Here is a 22,854-nt window from a genome sequence, read left to right on the forward strand (position 1 = left end):
GATGAAAATACTTAAATGACGTAATGGTTAATATGATTATCTGTGGATTTTACTATAGTTGGAGCAGAATAATAATGCGACAGTACTGCATTTAAAACAATAATTATTACGCCACGACTGGAAAATTATACAAATAAACGTCTCATTATTCTGTTGTATTATAGCAAATAAAGAAACCGTTTTACCGTAGAGACGACGATAGAATTGTAAGTACAAAAAATATAAATTGTGTTGTCCGAGAAAATGACGATTATCCAGAGAGCGGGTTCATGTCACGTCATCGCTTTATAACAAAAACCATTGTACTTTCACCAGTAATGGGAGGGAGGAAAGTGAGTATAGACATGGAGAATAAATAACGGAATTATCACCGTCGTTTAAGATGCGTTAGCACATATATAGTCCATTTACTATGGTATCAAAACATCTGAACACGGTGCGAAGGTGGATAGGGTTGAAATTTTTTTGCAAACAAATGCGTTTTTTATTATGTATAGATCCATCAGGGTGTCCTGCTCGTCGACGCCACTACCGCTACCGTACCATCGAAAATTGATTTATGAATTCAGTTGGTCTCATTCACTTGTGCCAACAACACCAACACACGACTACACCACCTTAACACTTCCTTCTCCGGTATAACCGAGCCATTACTAGTACTTACCCCACTATATCGCTATAATATAATATGAATATCTCACATACTCATGTTAACAATGCGAATTTAAGTGTGCTGTCGATTTTTGCAAACCTTTCTTTTCGGTTAAAAAAAAAAAATATATCCCAAAAATGAGTAGTGCGCGGCAAACAAGGATGTGAGTGGTTAGTAGATGGACGGGTGGCAGTAGCATGGAGAGTGGTATGTATTGTTCATGGTTACGGATTGTTGCTCCTGTTTTCGAATCGGGCCCCAAGGGGGTAGTAGCAATGGGCTGTGGTAATTTATAACTCCTCGGTCGGGTTCTGAAGTTCGGTTATGCACGGTCCGGTAAACTCGGTTTTTTTCACACACATACGCACGCGTGCGCGCGCCACTTCCTTACAGCCACTGATTTTTAGGAACGGTTTATTATATAATATAAATATATATTGTATATTATGCGAATATGTGAAGATAGACCTTTATTTTATTATTATTATTTATATATTTTTTTTTTCGAATAATACCACTCTTCCTCTCACTTTATATATTTATCTTGGCTAGTTTGTACAAATATTATCATATTCTTCATGGCACTTGGTAGGTAAGCTTAAAAAGTGAATGAACATCTTATATACGAATTATTCATACATTTAATAAACAATGATAATGTAATATCACCTCTTTTGTGGCCTAATATAGAATATAGTTGTATTAAAAATAAATATTTTACTTAAATTTGTATTTCTTTTTTTATTTGCAATATAATTATTATAACTATTGTCTTATGATATTGAAAAAATACCATACTATATTGTGTTATTTAATTATGGGATATAAAAACTTGTTTTTAAAATAATATTTATATATTATTGATCAGTGGTGTGTATAATCAGTCTTTTAGAAAAATGTAATTTTTCAATAAAAAGAAATTTAAAAAAAAAAATATGTCATATTTATTGTTTGACCATGTACGATTTAATATTATATCGTAATTGTTTTTTTTTTTTTTTATTTTAAATTAAATTTTAAAGTAAACAATTTTTTTTATAGTCTAATAAAATTTAATTAAATATCTATATTTTTTTAATTAACTATAGACTGTAATTCTATAACTACAAATACTAAGAATTATTTAAATCGTAGTATATTTAGTAAGTATATTATTCGTTCAAAAATATGTAATATATAAGCTTTGAAAAATCTGTATGTATTGCATCTATGCATTAAACTAATATATATTATTCAGTATTGAAACCAAATACAACCTAAAAACTAAAATATAAATTATAATAAGAACCCCTTGAATAATAGTAAGTGATAAACAATATATCATGTTCATTTTTTGCGTTTCATATATGTGATACATATACTTAGGTGAAATCACAAAGAGTACTATCGGTACTTTAATGTGTGTATATTATATACATAGGTTAGGTTATATGTGTATATATATATATATATATATATGTGATAAATGTGTGTACCTTCTTACTGTATGGTATTTCGCCGTGAGCAGTGTTCCTACACAGGCATATGATATTTTAGAACAGTCAGTAAAAAGATAATAATGGCAATAGGAAAAATCCGACATGGTCAATTTGTTTTTGAACATTTTATGTTTATCTGCCTTGTCGTATGAAATTTATTTTGGTAAAATCAGAAGACCGCTCTTTTAAAAATAAAAATGACAAGCTTCGTGGAAAACATAGTTGACATAGTAATAATAATAATAATAACAACAACAAAGTCAAATATAATAACCGAAAATTATATAAACTACGTATAAATATGTATTTACAATTGTCAAATTAGTAAAATTAAAACTTTTATTTTTATTTTTTTTCCATACTAAAATCTAACTTAAACTGAAACAATTACAATAACCAACAATTTGTGACAGTGAAATTTAATAATAATATAAAAAAATATTCTGAACTCGCGTGAAGGCCTTCGTACGATTACAATATTTATTTTTACAACTACGAAATATTATATTCATGTTACAGTGGTCATTAAGACCTCGTTAAGCCGTAAGCCATCAATTATATACGTATATAAATATTTATCTATAAACCGAAATAATATAGTGTTATGTATCCGTTTAATATTCGCTCGATATCTTGATGTGAATAATTTCGTATTGAATTTAATTTTGTTTTATAACCATAAAAAAAAAAATGTGTTACCTACCTATGTTATACTCTGATATAGGTAGGTACTAGTATAAAATATGCGATGAACATAAACCTATATATAGAATATTTTGGCGATCGTGAGACCGAACAAAAAAATATATAAACGAATGAATAACAAAACACCCTTTATTCTCTCCCCATACCTCTCACTCATACTCTCTTTCTCTCTCTTTTACCGACTAAAATCGTTAAATTTGACTGTATTGACATGGCTATTTTACCCTTAATTTGCATACATAGTACATTTATATCGTGTCTTGGGTATATGGTTCAAACATCAATCCGTTCTACATGAATATCGTTTATCGAATAACAATATATTTTGAATACCTATACGTGACTTTTGATCCAAAATATGATTAATTTGTCTATTATATTATGTAAACTGTTTAAAATGTGCTATATAAATAGAAATAAAAATAATTACTGCATTCCATAAAAAAAAATTGTATTGAAGTGCTATAATTTGAATTATAATCTTATATTTTAAATTTACTAAATAAATAACTCTAGTTCAACAACTCCCCCTCCCAACAAAATAAATAAGAATTTAATGAGATACAAGAATACTGATAGATAGTTACTATATTAATATCCGATAATTTACAAATCTATAATATTTAATACAATTAAAAATTTTACATTATATGATAAAACGTAATTTATACAATATATATTTAGGTACATTCAGCTGCACTTGAGTTCATAAATTAACAAGTCGTTGCAGTCGCAATACATATTCAAAACTTCATAAATTTAATAGAATATATAGAACCAAGAAAGACAATAATGCTATTTCCAAATTTTAAATTAAAGAAAATATAGATTTTATACACAGGAACCTCGGCTATAGAAAATTAAGGAATTTAAGGGAATTAAAGAGGCCAAGGTCTCAGCTATTACGTATTATTGCTACTACAAACTAAAATAAATCTATTAATATAATAATTCATACAACCATAAGAAAATTATAATTATTATTTATTGCAATAATTAAAAATATATGAAAACTATCTAACGTATTAGAAAATGATTTTACAAGCCAAATTATAAATTAGATTTAAAATAAAATTGAATCAATAATACATTATTAACAAGAATAAAATATAAAAACGACAGAAATTTATTTTCTTATTTTACCAATAACTTTTAACAAGCTGTTGAATACCAACCGGAAATTAAAAATATTACCATATTGAATTTTTTTTTTTAATATAAATTTTCCTTGGTACAAAAATTGGGAATTATTGTTACTATAGGAATTAATACATTACAATTTCATTCTGTAACTTATTTTAATTACCCCCTTTTTACTCCAATATGGACGTCTTCCACTGTAGTTGTCTCGTTACTTAAGAGTAACATTTAAATGATGTCTCACCTATTCTACACATTCAAATTCTAAAAAACATATTACCAAATAACAGAAACGGGCATTAATATTAATTTCTACAAACACATCAACTTTAATTATGGAATTTATGTACAATCTCCTTCTCAAAACCAAACAACGGACAAACGTAATATAAGTGTAGGACCCAGAAAAACTGTCAAGTATTAACTAGTTCCAAATATTCCAATCTGAAATCTTAATGAAAATAATCAAACCTTTTTTCTATATATATAGTTAACCAACAAACTAAACAAACACCTCATTATCATCTCATACTTAGCATAGCAATATTAAGCTATAACTCTATAAAAGCTATAAAACTCTAAACTTCCACCCAAATCCAAAGATTAAACATGTAAAAAGTATTACCCTCTCCAGTAGCTAAAACAAATAGTTAAGTTGTGGGGATTTTGAAAATATAACCTGAATAAAAAAACGATAATAGGAAATTCATTTGCTTAACACTAACTGTTTATTTAATTTTTATTAATAAAAATGTAAGAAAAAATGTGCATTAAATTTTTAAAACTATTAGTATTTTTAATCCAAAAACTATTCATTTCATTTTGTTAACATTTTAACTGTAAACGTATACTAAAAAATGATAATTATAAATTATCGAAATGTATACTCAAGAAAAATATAAAATTTTATGAGGAACTTTATGTTTAATTTTCAACGTTTTTGCTCAAAAATAAAAATGTAATCACAAATCGAAAACTTGCTGCTTTCATCTAAAAAAAGGACTATATCCGTCTCTATCTAAAAACACCTTTTACGATTTTGATTGAAGTACTTTTTCTACTACAAAAAGGTAAATAAAAAACAAAAAAATAAAACCATTTATCATTGTAAAATCAATACATTAATTGAACACTCTCAGATGCTAATGTATTAAAAATACAATAAAATAATTGATTTACCCCCTTTTTTTTAATGGCATATTACACATATGAAACTTAATAATATGGTGTTATCAAACTCTTTTCAAGCAATTAACAATGACCAGGTTAAAATTACATTTTAAAATAAATGTTTAATATCATAATATTTAAAATCACAAAAAATAAGATAATTTAAAAGTTTTAGCGTTTTAGTAAAAAAACTGAATATTTTTAAAATCATGTATTCTTTAAAACTATATCATATCCTAAAATTGTATTATGTATCTAATAATAAGGAAAATAACATGATTTCTAAAAGATTAAATGTCACACAATACATATTAATTTAATTATAATAATAGTGCTTCTTTCTTAATACATTTTAGAAATTAAATTTGAAGCAGAATTTGAAATTGAACTTTTTCATACACTACGTAAACAACAAATTGTAATAAACTAATAACTATTATTTTGCGAAAGCATTTAAAGTGAGACTAAATGTTACTTGGTGCGTATACTTGGACCATTTCAATTATACTTTCAAACTTTAATACGTGTAATTTTCAGTGTTATGACTTCACAACAAACTACTATGTTCGGTCTGAATAGACTTAGCTGTGTGTCATTCAGTGTCATTAAATTGCATGCTCAAATTTACCATGTTATATAATAAAGTCGTAAAATAAAAACCGTTTAGTATTATTGCTTATTATACAGAATAACAGTTTTAAGGTTTTAAAAATATCTCTACATTTAACTATTGTTTTCATAAATTTCCCTATTATTAACTATAATAATTCAAAATCATTTTTTCGATACGAATTCATTATTATACGTTTATAATTGATACACAGGTTAGTTTTTTTTATGTTTAAAATTATATAAAAGTATTAAACATCGGCCAATTTGTCTTTAATTGTACATAAAATCAACAATTTATTATATATTATATATTTATATTTTAATCCATCTCAATATCATTTATATTGATAAATTGTATTGTTTAATGGCGTGTATAGTTGATTAGGTACAGATAATTCGACTAAACGAAATTTAAACAATTTATTATAAATGATGAAGAAAAAAAAACTATACTTAATATTATTGCTATTATGCTGAGTTGTTGATAGTTTGTTTATTTTAAGTATGATTCAAAGTTAATATAAAATGTGTACTGGTATAGTTAAAACGTGTATCAGCTATTAAATCGTTGTATTTTATTGAAAAATAACCATCATTTTCGTTGCAACAAAATGCCTTAAATTGAATAAAAGCCATTTGAAATTCACCTACATGACTTTCACTTTAAAACAGTTTATCTTTACTTTTTGAAAAAAAAAATCATTATAAAACATTGCTTGTAATGTATTGCGTGCTTAATTCAATTACCTGCAGGCTATGTTACTTCAATAGACAGATATAATAATATATTCCACGAAATACCATTTTATCAATCACAACTCACCTGAAATCAAACAATAACAATGACGTTAAGTAATTGATCGTGAACAAAAATAAAAAAATATTGAATAATATGGCAAACACATTTTTATTATTACTATAAAATTGTAGAATTTAAATACAGTAAAATGAAATATATCAATCAATTTACATATAATTAAAATTCTATGACGTAATACCTAAATGTCGTCATGATTTTTTTATACCGTTTTCAAAATATATAAATATATACAATAATTGACATAATGACGTTGACGATAAATCTTCAGATAATTTTATTGTATTGGCGTGTAAGTAAATAATGCGTTTTTTCTATAAAATTAAATTATTCTTTCATTTTGTAAATATATCAATGATGAATAAATGCATAATATATACGTGATTTAAATGTTAACAACAGTTTTCTAAGTTATTATTTGTATTTTATTTCTTTTTTATTTGAAAAGAAAAAGTTAAGCATCACAAAAATATATTAGTTTTTACTATTTACCATCTTACTGATTTTTAGGTGTTCAGTAAAATCAAAATTAGAATCCTTAATCAAAATTAGGCGATGTAAAAAAATTAAATACTACATATCTCTGCGAAATTGTTTTGATTTTCTTAAATTAAACAATTTAAGATAAGCAAAAAGTAGTGGAATACAAATTTTTACCCCATTCAAATAATATCCAGTCACCCTCAGTCGGTCCTAAAATGCGCACTTGTGTCGTTGTTCGCTCCGTTATCAGTGTTCTGTGCAAAGGTCAGCGTAACTACGCGCATAATGCACCATGGACGGCGAACCTAGATATTACTAACAGTTTCGGTACTCAAATTCCATCTCGTATTGCCAAACAACTCTCAACTATTTACGATTCCAAGGGTAATGTTATTCCCCTTCAAAATGCGGACGGAGTAACCACTTTGGTTCCGAAATCCAAACGAAATCTCTTATCCTTTTCGACTGGTTCCCCATCACATATAATGAAAAAAAATCTAAGTTCTTCGTGTCATCAAACCGGTTTGCAAGCCTACCTATCGACGACAATTCTAATGACGAGGCGTTTTCCGCGTCATGCGATAATAGCCCCACAGTTAATGCGAACAATGTGGTTCGTAATTTTACTTCAAACCAGCAACATACAAAGCCTACCAATACTCTTCTCACTCTAATCTATATGAAAAACGTAAGTTATATTACCTTATTTAAAAATTCGTTATCGAGCAGTATTGATATCAATCGGCTATCATTTAAAGCCACTCGATCATACCTAAGCGTTAGGCCTAAAGTCGCAGATAGCTTCGACGCAGTCATTAACTTTTTGAGGGAAACCAGTTTTGGCTACCACTCTTTTCTTCCATCACATCTACGTTCTTTTTGGATTGCAATAAAAAACCTACATCATACGAAGCCTACTTCTGATATTTCTGAAGCTCTGGTCACCCTCGGACATACTGTCACAAGAGTCTCAAATATTTTAAAACGCAACGTTGCTCTACTACTATTTTACGTGGATCTAAAACCCACCGAAAAAAACAACAACATTTTTAATGTATCATCTCTTTTCCATACTCTGGTAAAAATCGAAAAACCATACAAGGGGTCAATCGGGGTCCACCTTAATGCCGTAATTGTCAAGAATACCACATTACTCGACGGTTTCGCGGTCATCGACCACGCTGCGTCAAGTGCGGTGGTGATCACCTCACTACCTGATGCAGCAAGGACAGTTCCTGCCCAGCCAAATGCGCCCTGTGTGTAGGTGACCATACGGCGAATTTCAAAGGATGTCCGTTATTGAAAACTCTCCGCAAATATCAATCCAGTATTTATCGCATGCCACAAAAACCTATAACCTCATATCCTTATAATACAAATTCTAACCCTAAGCCCAAATCTTATGCACATGCCTTATCTGGTTCCGAAAACAAAAGTAACAATATTTCCATAACCGAAACGTTGTTACCGAAATTTTTTTTGAATTTCACTGCAATCATTAATCCACTTATATCCCTTCTTTCCACTGTCCTAAACAAAATTAATTTACCTTAGTCATACCAGCGTTAAGTCTTACTCATATATCATTTCATTTTTCATTCCATATAATACATTAATTAATTACTATTATCTATTTTAGTACTTTATAATCTTATTTATCATTATCTTATCCATATAATTTATATTATATAACTTTATATACTCTCTATATTATTATGCTAATGCATTCTACATATTTAGTACAAATATATTATTTGTATCTTCTTATCTTGCTTATGTACATTAATTGTCGAGCCGTAATAATTTTGTACTAATGACTAATAATAATTAATAATAATAAAAAAAAAATAAAAAAAATAATAATATCTTAGTAAAAATATTCAAACGAACCTTTCTTCTCTACATAAAATGTATATATATTTTTTTAAAACAAAATTAAATCAATTAATCGAGTACGGACGTTATTTTGTCCGGATAAAACGGAAATTGATTTTTGACGGGAAACTCAGAATATCAGTTTGCGAATAAAGCACTACCAGCTATATAGCACTATTAAGCTAGCAGATGTGATTACTGACTTATACCTAGTAATACCTACATAAGTTTATCGTCATGGAAAAATTCGGTGACTTGAAAATTAATTAAGACATTTTCTAAAACACTGACAACGGTGTTGACATGATTCAACAGTTTCATTCTTGGTAAAGTTGTAATTTATTCCTCTTGCTATGCATTATGTACATGCGTGGTAAACTGGTAAACTGAGTCTGTTGTATTATAATATTACTGTTATTATTGTAAAATACAAAAGGATTGTTTTTTATATTGTACCTAATACCCGCTGTAGGATAATGTATTTACGTCAATAGATATATCGATGACTGAAATGCATTAGCTCCGTAGTAATACTTAAATATCTCATTTTAATATTATGGCGATATATAGATAAATTTATTTTTTTTTTTAGATATTATAGCATCTATTTGGTATTCAATATAATATCTAAGTTTTCTGTACGAAAAATAAAAAAAAAACTGAAAGACGCACGATGTATGTAGTCGAATTCCTTTGAATAACTTGAATAATTTATGGTGATCAACTTTTTTCCATGTATAATATTACATGTATTATATAATAATATTTATATACATGTATATACACCAGGGCAACACGTACTTCATTCGTTTATACAAACTAAAACAAATGCATCATCGGAGCAAAGATAAAAAAGGCTCGCTTTTAGCGATGAAAAGAAAATTCCTAGGTACACTCAAACTATATTAGACAACGTATAACGACGTACGTATATAGTTTATTTTAAATTAAAATTTTAAAATGTTTGAAAGCTTGAATAACATATGAATATTATCAAACATTTACGCAATACAATTTAGTTATCATTTCTAGGGATTCTTTGGCAAGTACGTAATTTGAATAATTCAAAACATTTATATTTTTCAATGGTTACAAAATCTGTGATATTTTTCATGTATTTTTATCATTAAAACCACATTGTAAATAATATGTTGCAGATAAAAATTATATTTATGTGCTATATAATAATATATAGATAATTTTTCAATAAATCGTTTGCGATGGAGTTAAACGTATATTATACTAGGCGATGACTTTGACTAGTTGGTTTTGCATCGTACAAATTAAATGAAATGCGGCAATGAGATTTATACATATTATTATGTAAAAACAAATTTATATCGACGTTTTTTTTTAATACTAGCGTATTATAATGTGTTGCATAATAAAACGTTTGATCAATATTTTGCTTTCACTAGTTATATTTAAAATTTATTTGTAAAAACATAATATTGAATCATATTATGGATGTTTCTGCGTTGTAGCAGACTTAATATTCTGATGGTTTTGCATATAAAGAAAAAATTCGTAAAACTTAACTTCATTATTTAATTGGTCTCGTCCTTAATTTAAGTAATTAAATAATACTTCAAAGTGCACGCCTAAAAAAGGTTACTTTATAATTTTTATTAGGTTCATGAGTTTTCACTTGCCACAATGATATAAAAAACCTTAGCTACATAAAATAAATGAAAAATTGAGAAAAACTGTGTGACATAATCAATCCGTTAGTATTTTCAAGGGTACATTTATTTGAAAAAAAAAACAAAATACAAAATGAATTTCGATTTTTTTAAAGGGAAATAACGTATAACTTATTGGCACAAAAACGTTGAATAATTAAGTATTTTTTTATTACATTTGAGTATAATATTTACGTTTCGAATGCGAATTCAGGACGAACGTACGAAATATAAAATAATACGACGGAATTATTAAATATTGTATAAATAAAGACAAAAGTTTGATGGCCGTGAAAGCATAATAAAGTTTAGTATAAATATAATAATATTGTGGAAATATAGATAGACAAATGAACGAAGTTTCGATAGCCGATTAGTTAATAAAATTCACGATTTAATATATATTATAAGCTCGCAGAGGCAAAGACTCAAAATGTCCTATGCAGGCTGCGTGGGCAGGCACATGAATGGATATGCATTTTATACGTATATAACAATACATCAGCTGTCGTCGTCGAGTTTTCGTTGTGTATTATTATTGTCATGTTTTTTTTTTTTGGTAAACGTTTCAAACGGAATGGTATAATATTATTGTAAATAGTTTACGCGTAACCGACAACGATGAATTTTATTGCAAACTGTTACCTACCTATCATTTATATACAATATATTACATAAAATACAGTTTTAATTCGACTGGATCAAGGACAACACAATAAGTTATATATAATATAATATGTATAATAAAGGAAATGTACATTGAAGCAGGCGTATATCAACATTTGTCATGGCGAAGGCTTTCGACACAATAAAGAGATCTCACGCTAAACGGTACGTCTAGAGCTTATATTACTCACGGAAACGAAAAAACAAAACATGTTTGGACGATAGGTATGTATTTATATATATATATATAATGTATGCATATTATTCTCGTTATCAATTTAATAATATAAATAACCATCAATAATCGTACGCGTTCATGACTAGATGCAAACAGTAGACGACCATCCATCAGGATATACAAATTTTTACGATATAATAGTATTACAGTGTATTCTCGATTATCCGCGAAATAGGATGGGAAAGCATGTGTGGATAATCCATAAAATTAAAATTACGAGTTAAACGTATCAACAATTACCGAAATGTATTAATATGTATTAAACAAGCGTATTGTATTTTACGTCGTTATTGTATAATTAGCTATAACAACCCAATTAAACCAATAATTATGTATAATATAAAGATGTATATATTTTTTGTATACATGAAGATATGTAGATGGTCCCGCTAAAGACAATGATACCTCGCGGATAATCGAGATTACAATTTATATAGTAATATTAGGTTCCACTGAATGGTGATAGAAATATTTTCTCGCACGTCATACGCAGTGAGTGAGATCAGAATAAAGGGAAAAGGCTAAACAGACGATTGCTTTAGGGAATAGAGACTAAGAAGAATTAAAACAAACGTACACAATTATATAGTTATAATATAGTATAATCATTTAGTGAATATTTATTGTTTACAATTATAGTGAATTCATTTTGATAAATTTATTATTATTTTATCAGCTGCTTCGTACGAAAAACTTAGGTTAGATGAAACGTAAAAGTGTTAAAATTGTATACATTTTACAAATATTTAAAGTATTCAATAAAAAAGTGAGAAAGTGGGCACTGCTCAGCTATTAAACAATAGGTGCCAAGTGACCTACTGTAATGAATAAGATACGTAATTCTATACGAAAAACGTTATTGAGCGGAGACAATCTATCATATTTTGTATATTTATAATGTTATTAGCAATACGGTATGTTGAATTTATTTATATCGAAAATGAAAAAAAAAATAAATTCATTACATTTACATATACTAATCTTAAAATTATTATAATTATTAATGATTACAGAAAAATAAAAAAAATAATGTAAAATCAGGTTGCTTTTGGAGCCAATGTATTTAAAATTATGTTAAATGAATTAAAAAATTAATAAATTAACTATACATTTAAATTATACCTGTAAAAAATGCAAATACTATTAACTATTATAATTTATTTATATTGCATATAATTGCAAATTGTGTAGTTTTATTATTTATTCAATAATTTTTGAAATATTTTATTTTGAACTTTTTATTTAACTCAAATATTATGTAATTGTTAAAGTAAAATACTTCTAAAAAGTCAACAATGAATAAAATATGAAATTTATTATTAGTTGTGTTTGGTGCCGCGGTGCTGATTAAATTATTTGAAAGTGAATTGTTATATTTAAATATAAAAACATATTAATTTAACGATTTCAGATTCTGAGTGGAGCGATGAATGTATTAATTTTACAATAATGTATATTTATGTTTGATGTGAAACATTTATTAGCGCGTCTTGAGAGTAAAACCTATGCGCGACGACACGATGTTGTGACACCACCTTTCCACCGTTGCCCCGTCGTTAGGCGGCGGTAGCACTATCAGTAAATGCAGCCCAAAATAACCATAATGTGTATTTTCGTACGTAACGTTTTCATGCATGTATTGTGTATTATCAATTTAACGTTTGCAATTTATATACACAGTAATCACTAAATGTTTTACTTGTATTTGTGTTACATAGGTAATCTAGTTACTATTGACCTATAATTTATTTAATAGGTAAAGTCAAATACACCTTGAACGGCTACTTTAACAGAAATCACAAAAGATACACTAACTAATACTCTGTAACTGTTGTATAAAAAAAAATTTTTATTAAAAATACTTATTTGTCTTGTATTTATATTTTACATTTTATGTACACTATTATCATAAGAAAAATAAGAATTATAAACGAAACTCTGTTTTTATTTGTAGTGAATTCCGTTTTACGTGGACGCGTTGGGACCAAACCCATTTATTTTATTAAGCAGTCGTCAATATAAGCCGAAATTAGTTAAAAAATAAAAAAAAAAAACAATTTTAGTATCAAAAAGTTTTTATTTTGCATATGCGAACCACACAATTGAAAAACAAATGTTAAATTAATACATAATAAAAATATAAAATAATAATGAATAATACTACATATTAAATAAAATACTATTTGGATGTGGAAGGTGTATAATATGTTGTAATAGCTGCTCATTCTCTAAGTCTAAGCTGTTTAGTCACTAAACTTTAGTGTGAATCTGGTTGACAAAATGTGCACAATAAGCTTATCAGATGGACTATTTTCGTTGGACTATATTTTAATTTATTTATAATTTAAATCTAATAAATAATAGCATCATGTTATGTATGACAAATGTGCACGTGTAAAAAATTCTTTCTATGATTATAATCTGTACATTTTATTCCATATTTCTATTTACCTCTAAAATAGTAGAATTTAGTATGAAAGTATTTCAAATAAATTTGACTAGATTGCAGTATTGTCTGAAAATAATCAACTAGGTATTAAAACAGAACTTATTCAAATATAGTCATAACTAGAAGTAATTGTTTTATTTATTACATTTTTTTAAATTAATTGGTAGTGAATAATTAATACATTTGTCAAACTATATATTCAATTTTGTATCATAAGATACATTGACCAACGAATGTTTTTATAACATTTAGCTTATAGTTATCAACAATATGATCTAATAAACATTTTTTTATTGTTAAACTAAATTAAATTCATCGAAATTATCAAACTTGGTAAACGGACAGTTTGTACTATCTATTGTTTAAGTTGCATATCGCGGGGACGTTGTACGGTGATAATAAATTGGTAAAATTCAATCGTGGACATTTTGTACGGTATATAAATGGTAACGTTTTTATTTTGCATGTTTTTGCATATTTTGGATAAAATGCATAATATTGCATTTATTGAATAAAATGAATATATTGCGGAAAATACATGTTTTATAGTATATTTCGTAATTAATATTTATAATTTAATATTAACATTACGTATTTAATTCTAGCCCTGCTGATTAAAGTATAAAACTTGACATTTTTGTTAAACATAAATTTTCAAATTTTTAAAACATAAAATTAAAAATATTTCCACTATTGAATATGAATTATAAATTTTATTTCTAAATTATAATTTTTTTTTTTCATTCACGGTACAGCTTTAACTGCTAAGGTTACTAGCTTGCAACAAAAATGAAAGTTTTTGATTAGAAATTGTTACTATGGTTTCTTAAATTATTTTTACAAATGAGTTTGTTTTTGTTACATATAAATTTACAATAGATCCTTAGATTAAGTTGTACATAAATTATAATTATAATAATAATCTGAATAATATAAAGACAAACAGCCAATCACTGATGTATTTCAATAAATAAATATTTTTTTTGTAACTTTATTTTTGTGTTTATCTTATAACAATTTAAATGCATATTTTTGCATATTTTGGTAAATAAAATTCATATTTTACAATTTTTTATTGCATACAAATCCTAGCTCTAATTATCATCATTATTATTATTATTTATGTATGTTAACATTGTTAACTACCAGTGTTTTGTAATAACAAATTATGTCTAAAATTTCATGTCTCAACATTTTTTTTTACCTATAATAGTACTGACTGTCCGCGGTTTTCATTTTTTCCGGGTGACCGTACAAAGTGTCCTACAACCATCAAACTTAGCTACAATAATTTTTATATAGGTAGTCTTATAAGGTATTAGCCATTAAGTTTTATTGTATTTGTATAAGATATAATAATTAATTTTCAAATACCCGCAAGCATATAACAGACTGCATGTCCACACGTTATAATTAACTATTATCAAACGTCGCTCACGTGGTTGTTGAGAGAAACGATGGAAACGTTTATATATTATTCAAACGGCGTCGTGGTAATCGTGCTATCTTACTCGCACACATTTACACAAAAATTATTAAGATCACACGATACATCGATTATATCATATTAACTGCTGGTGTAACGCAATTGTGGTATTTGAAACCTGCCAATGGTTCAATGGTTTCTTGGTGTCAGAAAGTGAACCTAGTTTCAAAAGAAAATAGTTCGGTGATAAGTTTAAAATATGAAAAAATCGTCAAAAATTAGTCATGCACATGGATAGTCGTTGACCTCTTAATATCGTTTTATTATCACTTGTGCTAACTATTTTGTATGTGTGATGAATTTTGTTCTCGTATATGTAAATAAAAAAAGATTAAAGTCAAATGCCAGTATTTAAGCGTTTATAGTTGTCAGTCATCATTATTGTAGGACGAATAGGTAAATCGATATCTGGTTAAACAATCTTTCTACAACGGACAACAGATTTGGTATGTCAGTTGTTGCTTTTCTGGTGCTGTTCTGAATGTTTGGTGATTTTTTATATTTAAATATAAGGTTTAAGTCGAAAGCCGTGATTTAGTGTCTATAGACATGACATAAAAATATAATATTATATATTAATGATATAGTTTATAACATATAAGTTAATAGACTTATCAATGACGTGTATAATTTTATTGTTTGTGGTATAAACAGCTTAAAATTAATTTAAATATTCCTCAAAATTGCATAATGTATAGTAAATAATAACATAGAGCTTATCGAAAAATTTTAAGACCATACCTATAATTTCGTCTAAAATTAATTTTAAAATGGTTTTAAGAAAAAAATTAATGTTTTGGTTTCAGTACCTATAAACTATTTATAAAGATCTTTTTATAACATTTAAAAAGTCTTGGATATGTAAAAAAATGAACATTTAAAAAATATTTAACAACAAAATAATTTGGAAAATAAACTTCAAATACTTGAAAAAAAACTATACCTATGTATTTTTGGTATTTTTAGATTGGTAAGTATGTATGATGAAAAACTTATGAGAAATCTTGTATTCAATTTTTAAGCTTTTTTATTGAGTTAAAAATAAAAAAAAAAAATGTTAGTATTAAAATTTCTATAAATAGCTTAAAAACAGACAAAATATTAAAATAATTAGATATACCAAACATAAAAAAAAAATTGATAAACAAGTGTATAAGTACTTGGTGAATATTTAAAGTTTTTACAGTTGTTTCTTTTTGAATTAAAGTAAATCAATTTTTGTCTAAAACTGGCTTATCGTGAAATTTCCCAATTTTTCCTGCCGATTATTTGAAAGTGCTGGGAGTTTTTTTTACCTTTGACTACCAAAGTACCAACTAGATAAAATTGTCTACCAAAAATCATCGTCAATGTGGTCAATGGTTAAACCATACTATACTTTTGATAGATGACATTGTTAGGATGGTGAATGGGGTGATGTAAAAGCTTTAAAAAAAAAAATTCCTGTTTATTTGGTATTAAACTAAATATTTACGGTCAATGGGTAAAATCAGAGGTATTTGATGAAATTCATTTTGTGATATTTATCAATTTTATATTAATATCTATAATCAGTACAACCATTGTCATTATTCAGTCATTATATTGAAATATTATAGATATGATGTATCAATTTTGTTTACTGGTCCATGTTTAAGGTAAGGTAAGCTGGGTAACGCATTAACAATTCTGTGAATTGAAGGATTCTAAAAATTAAAGCTCTTAGTTTCACCTAAAAAATTCAACGCAAAAAAAACAATACAAATGTTTGGTTACAGTACACTGGCACTTTAGAAACCTTAATTATGAGCTCGTGGATTATAAAACACTGGGTGATTCATCAAGCATGATACCACTATTTTTTTTTGCATTTATTAATGAATTTATTTAAATTTTGATTTTTTGAATTCTTAAATCTACTTATAAATCATATAATAAGATTCTTGGAATGTATTGTACACTTAATGAGAGTCCTGTGATGTACAAAATTCTATTTTAAAATTAAACCTTTCCCCCCTTTTATTGTTAAGTATTTAGTGGCTTATAAATTAATAATTGATAAATTACTATTATTTGTAAGTAACTCCCATTATATCTTTTTTTCAAGCCATTTTATATTAACCTTATTACATGTAAGTAAACATCAATTTCTCGTTTGAATTTTTATTTTGATGCGTAAACATTTTCATAAATATTATCTTCTAGGTTATTTATAGGAGGAAAGGAGTTTGATATATAATATGAGAAACAAAATATTTTAGCTCTACATGACGTTCTTTAAGTTGTACAAAAATCTTAAGGCTATTTAAAAATGTGAAAATCAGATTTTAGATAACTAGGAAAACAAAGGGGTTAAGCATGGTTAATGTTAGTTAATTAACCAATAAACCTATTATTAATTTATACTTAATACAATATTATTAAATATAATTTTTCCCACTACCACTAAAGACCCATTTACGGCGCCAGAACGTCATACTTGAGTATAATATGCATTATTATATTATAATATGCGATCTGAAAATAACAGACATATTTATGTATGCGTGTATATATATATATATATATTTAAGCATAATATGTATACTCACACATATATTATATTATTGCGATATTATACGACTCGTGTGGTGGCGGTAGAGTTGTCTTCATCGTTATTTTCTAACGGGTGAGTCGTCGACGGTGTTCGCGTGTTTAATCATATATTATGATATTATAATATTGTGTGCGTACGATATGAGTATATAATATAATATATTATTACCATATTCTACGGTAGTAGCGCTGGAATTTGCATTCGAAAATTATGACTGAAAGGCGTGTACGGTTGTTTAAACGGCAGCGGCTAAACACCGTCGTATATTCATTCCGCGCGAGCGTCGTATTATTAACGAAATGAAGAAAGACGAAAAAAAATTGGAAAAATACACACACGGCGGTATAACAATAATAGTAATATAAAACACATTGTGATGACGACTGTGACTACGACGTGGGCGTACGCGGAATAATATTGTAAGGGTGGCAGAGGGATGTCACGTGTGATAGAGTGAGAAAAAAAAACACGCACTCGTATATCAAACCGATCTCCGCTTCGACGCTGTGACGACAGAGGAATTCCTAACGACCCTTCTACACGTGAACGTGTAAAGATAAGAAGAAAATTAAAATATAATGTATATAATATTATAGTGATGGAATAACGACGTAAATTAACAATTGAATTGATAACTCGGTAACGATTATAATATTATTGTAACTATTATAATCATTATTATTATTATTATTATTATTGTTATTTTTATCGACTTGTGAATTACATGATTTTTTTATTCCTAGTCTGGGCACGTACACTGGTGGTCTTTTCAAATTCAAATTTTGAATCGAAAATGTTTCTTATAATTTTCTGATTTACTATACAATATTAATAATTTTATACGTATCTGTACTCATTATACCCACGTACGTATTAAAATATTTTGTTTTTATATAAATATAACGAGAGTAACGCAAATATATAGTTATATTATATTATTTATTTTAGAATTTAAATTTAAGACTATGATAATCATACCTATTTTTAAGCAAACAATTCTCATTTTATTATTACAACAACACTTTGCAAAGATTATTCAAATTTATATTCTGAAAAATTGTTCAAAAGATTCCGCAACTAGTACTTATGAGTGATTGGTTGGTTGAAATTTAATATGTTGATAGAAGGGTATATAATATTGTAGATTTTTATAGAAAGTTAAGAAATACTTTGAACAAATGCAGTCAATAAACGATTTACAAAACAAATTTATACAAATAATCAGAGAATATATTATAAAATAATAATTCCCGTTCAAGAAATACGTATTATTTTGATTATTAAATCACTGAAATAAAATGTTTAATGTAATAGAGAACAATTGCATACTAGCATTGTTTAATAAAATAAAATTAAACTAATTATTTCATACATTTCACACCAATATAGTTCCAATTAAAATTAAAATTAAAAAATTGTAAATTCAGAAAAAAATAAAACACAATCAAAAATTTACTATAAAAATGTTATACCTACTAATTTAATATAATAATGTATTATGAACAATAAATATGCATAAGCTAATAATAATATATTGCTAGTTTAAACTATTGTTAGTGGTCGAATTAACTAAACTATTGTTTTATATTAATTGTATATAATTGAATAATTATTTAGCCTTTAAATCTAAAAATTAAACTTATAAATGCTAACTATAGTTAATAAGAAAGTATGATCAAACATAGTATACATTAATACGACTAATAAATTCATCTGTAAACTACGTATTTTATACCATGGATCATGCATTTTAAAGAGTTCTCTAAACTTTTCTACACCGCTCTAAACTAACTTCATAGGCAGTAATTCATATGTAATACCATTACATTTTAGAATTAAATGCATCAATAATACAGTAGTCTATAGGTAGTTTTTATTTATAAACTGAATCGGCTGAAATTTGTAATTTTATTGTTTTAAGCTTATAGGTTTTTAGATTAAAGTTTTCGTAGATATAATGTATGTCATTATTTATTATTTTTCATTTATAATATTCATATTTTAAATTTCATATAATTCTAAATGCTTAGTCTACATTTTAAACTGATGACGGCTAATTTTTTTTTTCTGAAAATATTGTAAATTAAATAAATATTAGACTTAAAATTTATTTATTATCATATTAATAATGTATATTGAACCTATATAGAAAAAGGTAAGAATAACTACAGATAAAATATAATATTATATACCATTACCCTTCGTTTTATCGGATTAAATTTAAAATCAGTATAATGATTTATAACTCATTAATTAACTTGATACGAAATTTAGAGCCTAATTCAAAATACATCTTATTATTCTAAAATATTAACTATACAAATAAAATTCAAATGTTATAAAAAATATTTGCCACGAGAATATAATTATATATTATGCTCTTTTAATAGCATATATTCATCAAAGTATAATTTATTAATTTCAACATTGCTGTTTATCTGAACATTGAACTACATTTGAAGAAATGTATTTGTTTTTCTTTTAAGATGTAATATTAAGGCCCACCCGAAGCAATTTGGAAGTGTTTTTATTTTCTCTCTTAAAAATGTACTTAAAACTAACTGAAATGCAAGAGAGAATCACCTGTAGAGCTGTGGGGAACGACTGGAATTCGGTAGTGTCGCCTCTATCGGAACTCTCTCACCAACAGTATATTATACTACAGTAAACGTCCCTCTAGGCCCTGCGGCCCATGTAATGTATAAGTTGGTCCCACGGCTCTTTGCGAACATATATAGGTACAAGTATAGTTGATAGGGTTGCAGATGTGTTTGCACGACCGTTGATTCGCTACGTTCTCACCGGTGGGAAATATATATATGACTTTAGTGCACTATTATCCGACAATTATTCGAGTGACTTATCTATATATACGCAGACTTAAGCACGGGTGACGGGCACCAACCATCTCGAAGGAATCAGCACAAGTCAATCATCAAAACTAGTTAAGCACTATATTTAGTACTGTAAAATAATATAAGAACGTATATTATAGTATCCTAGGTGACTATGTCAAATAAACAAGTTTCGCTAAATTAATAGCACACAAAACGTGACCGAAAAACGTATATATCAAATAATAATTAGGTACAATTTATGGGTCATATCAACTATTGGTGTACCGAATTATTCTATAGTCCGTTAGTCTTCCCTATTTCCCTTAAAATGATTAAAAAATATTGTTTTAATATTTTATTCATAAAAAAGTTGTTAGTATATTTTTTTAGTAGGAATGGAATATTTAAAATAGTAATTTTAATTTGAATCCACTATTGTTGTTGGTTCAAATGGAAAAAAAGTTATTTTTAAGCAACACCTATAATTCACTTTGCTTAATTTCCACCTATATATGGATTTAAAACAAATCTGTAGACTACATACCTACAAGATACCTGTTCATGTTAATCGACAATCGTTGGATTAAATACGATCAATTAATTTATTAGTTGGTTAGTGGCTTGTTAAAATTAATTACGTGTTTCAATAATAACATTTAAATTTTGTGAACGCATTTAACAGTTGCTGAGGATATCATCTGAAAAGGTGCATGTCGTAATATTATGTTTACGCTTCATGGAATATTATAATAACTTTGCTGATTTTTAAAGTTTTAAAAAATATTTTAATTATACTATTTCATCATCCCGTCTAAAATATTGAGTCGTACTGAGATAAAGTATCATCCCACTGTGAGTTAAAAACCGTAGGTATCGAACTTGATTTAAAGCCCTGCATATGACATAATGTCAAATTATCTAAAAGCGATATTGGCCTTTTTATTCACAAGTCACAAACATTTTTACTTGTATTTGGTTAAAATTCAATCTTATAATACCTTTGATGTATATTTAAATAAAGTAATACGAATTTGTTCAAAGTCTTGAAACCAATGAGAATTAATTTTGAACATACTCTCGGTTATACAATATTATAACCTAAAAGTACCTACGTCTTCGTGAATTCTGTAATACTTTATGATTGAAATTAAAAAGCGCTTTATACTTTTACCATTATATATATGTATAAATTATACATTTATATTATATTATATTTTTATTTTATGTTTAATATGCTGAAATATTATACGTACCTTTTTTAATTTATGTAAAATTAACGAAAAAATAACTTTATATTTAGCACTGATATTGAAATAAACTCATTTCATCGCGTGGATATAAAATATATTATTGATAGACGATTATACATTTTAAGATACATTTTGTATTATATTGTTTTTTATAGCCGAAATGGCCACTGTAAGAAAATGTTGTGAATAAATACGTCATAATTAAAATTTATAAGTAAAATACGATTTATTAAATAATAAGTTTACGTTGGTCATAATACTAACAAATATTTATTTTATCAGATACCTATAAAATGTATATTGATCAAGTTAGTTTTGACTTAAATCACAATAATCATAATCAAATTTAATTTTTATTTCACATGTGGGGTGTATGATTAACACAAACATTAACATTTAGGTATTATATAACTACAGTGGTTGTATAATAGATTTAAGCACCATAAGTTATTTTTTTAAGTTGACGTAAGGTAAGTCGATTAAATTGTTTAAATAGATGACATGTCGTAGGTATTTATATAAACCATAAAATAATAATATAAACGCATTTATTTAATAGTTGATGTGAACTAACACCCGTCGTCATATCAGTCACTCAAAAATTAAAATATTAACAGACCACAATATTATCCATATAGTAATAAGTCATAAGTAATAAGTCCTTTAAGCGATTAATTATTTACTTGATTATATATATATATACATATATTATATGTGTATCTGTGTATATGTATTACTG

General features: G+C 26.6%; 1 protein-coding gene across 2 annotated transcripts in view; it reads right to left on the minus strand.

Annotated features, from left to right (window-relative positions):
* The window catches only part of LOC113550133 (zwei Ig domain protein zig-8-like), a 345,101-nt gene that overhangs the window by 202,400 nt on the left and 119,847 nt on the right, over positions 1 to 22,854 (minus strand). The window lies entirely within an intron of this gene.

Source organism: Rhopalosiphum maidis, chromosome 1, assembly GCF_003676215.2.
Source record: "Rhopalosiphum maidis isolate BTI-1 chromosome 1, ASM367621v3, whole genome shotgun sequence".
Classification (NCBI taxonomy): Eukaryota; Metazoa; Arthropoda; class Insecta; order Hemiptera; family Aphididae; genus Rhopalosiphum; species Rhopalosiphum maidis.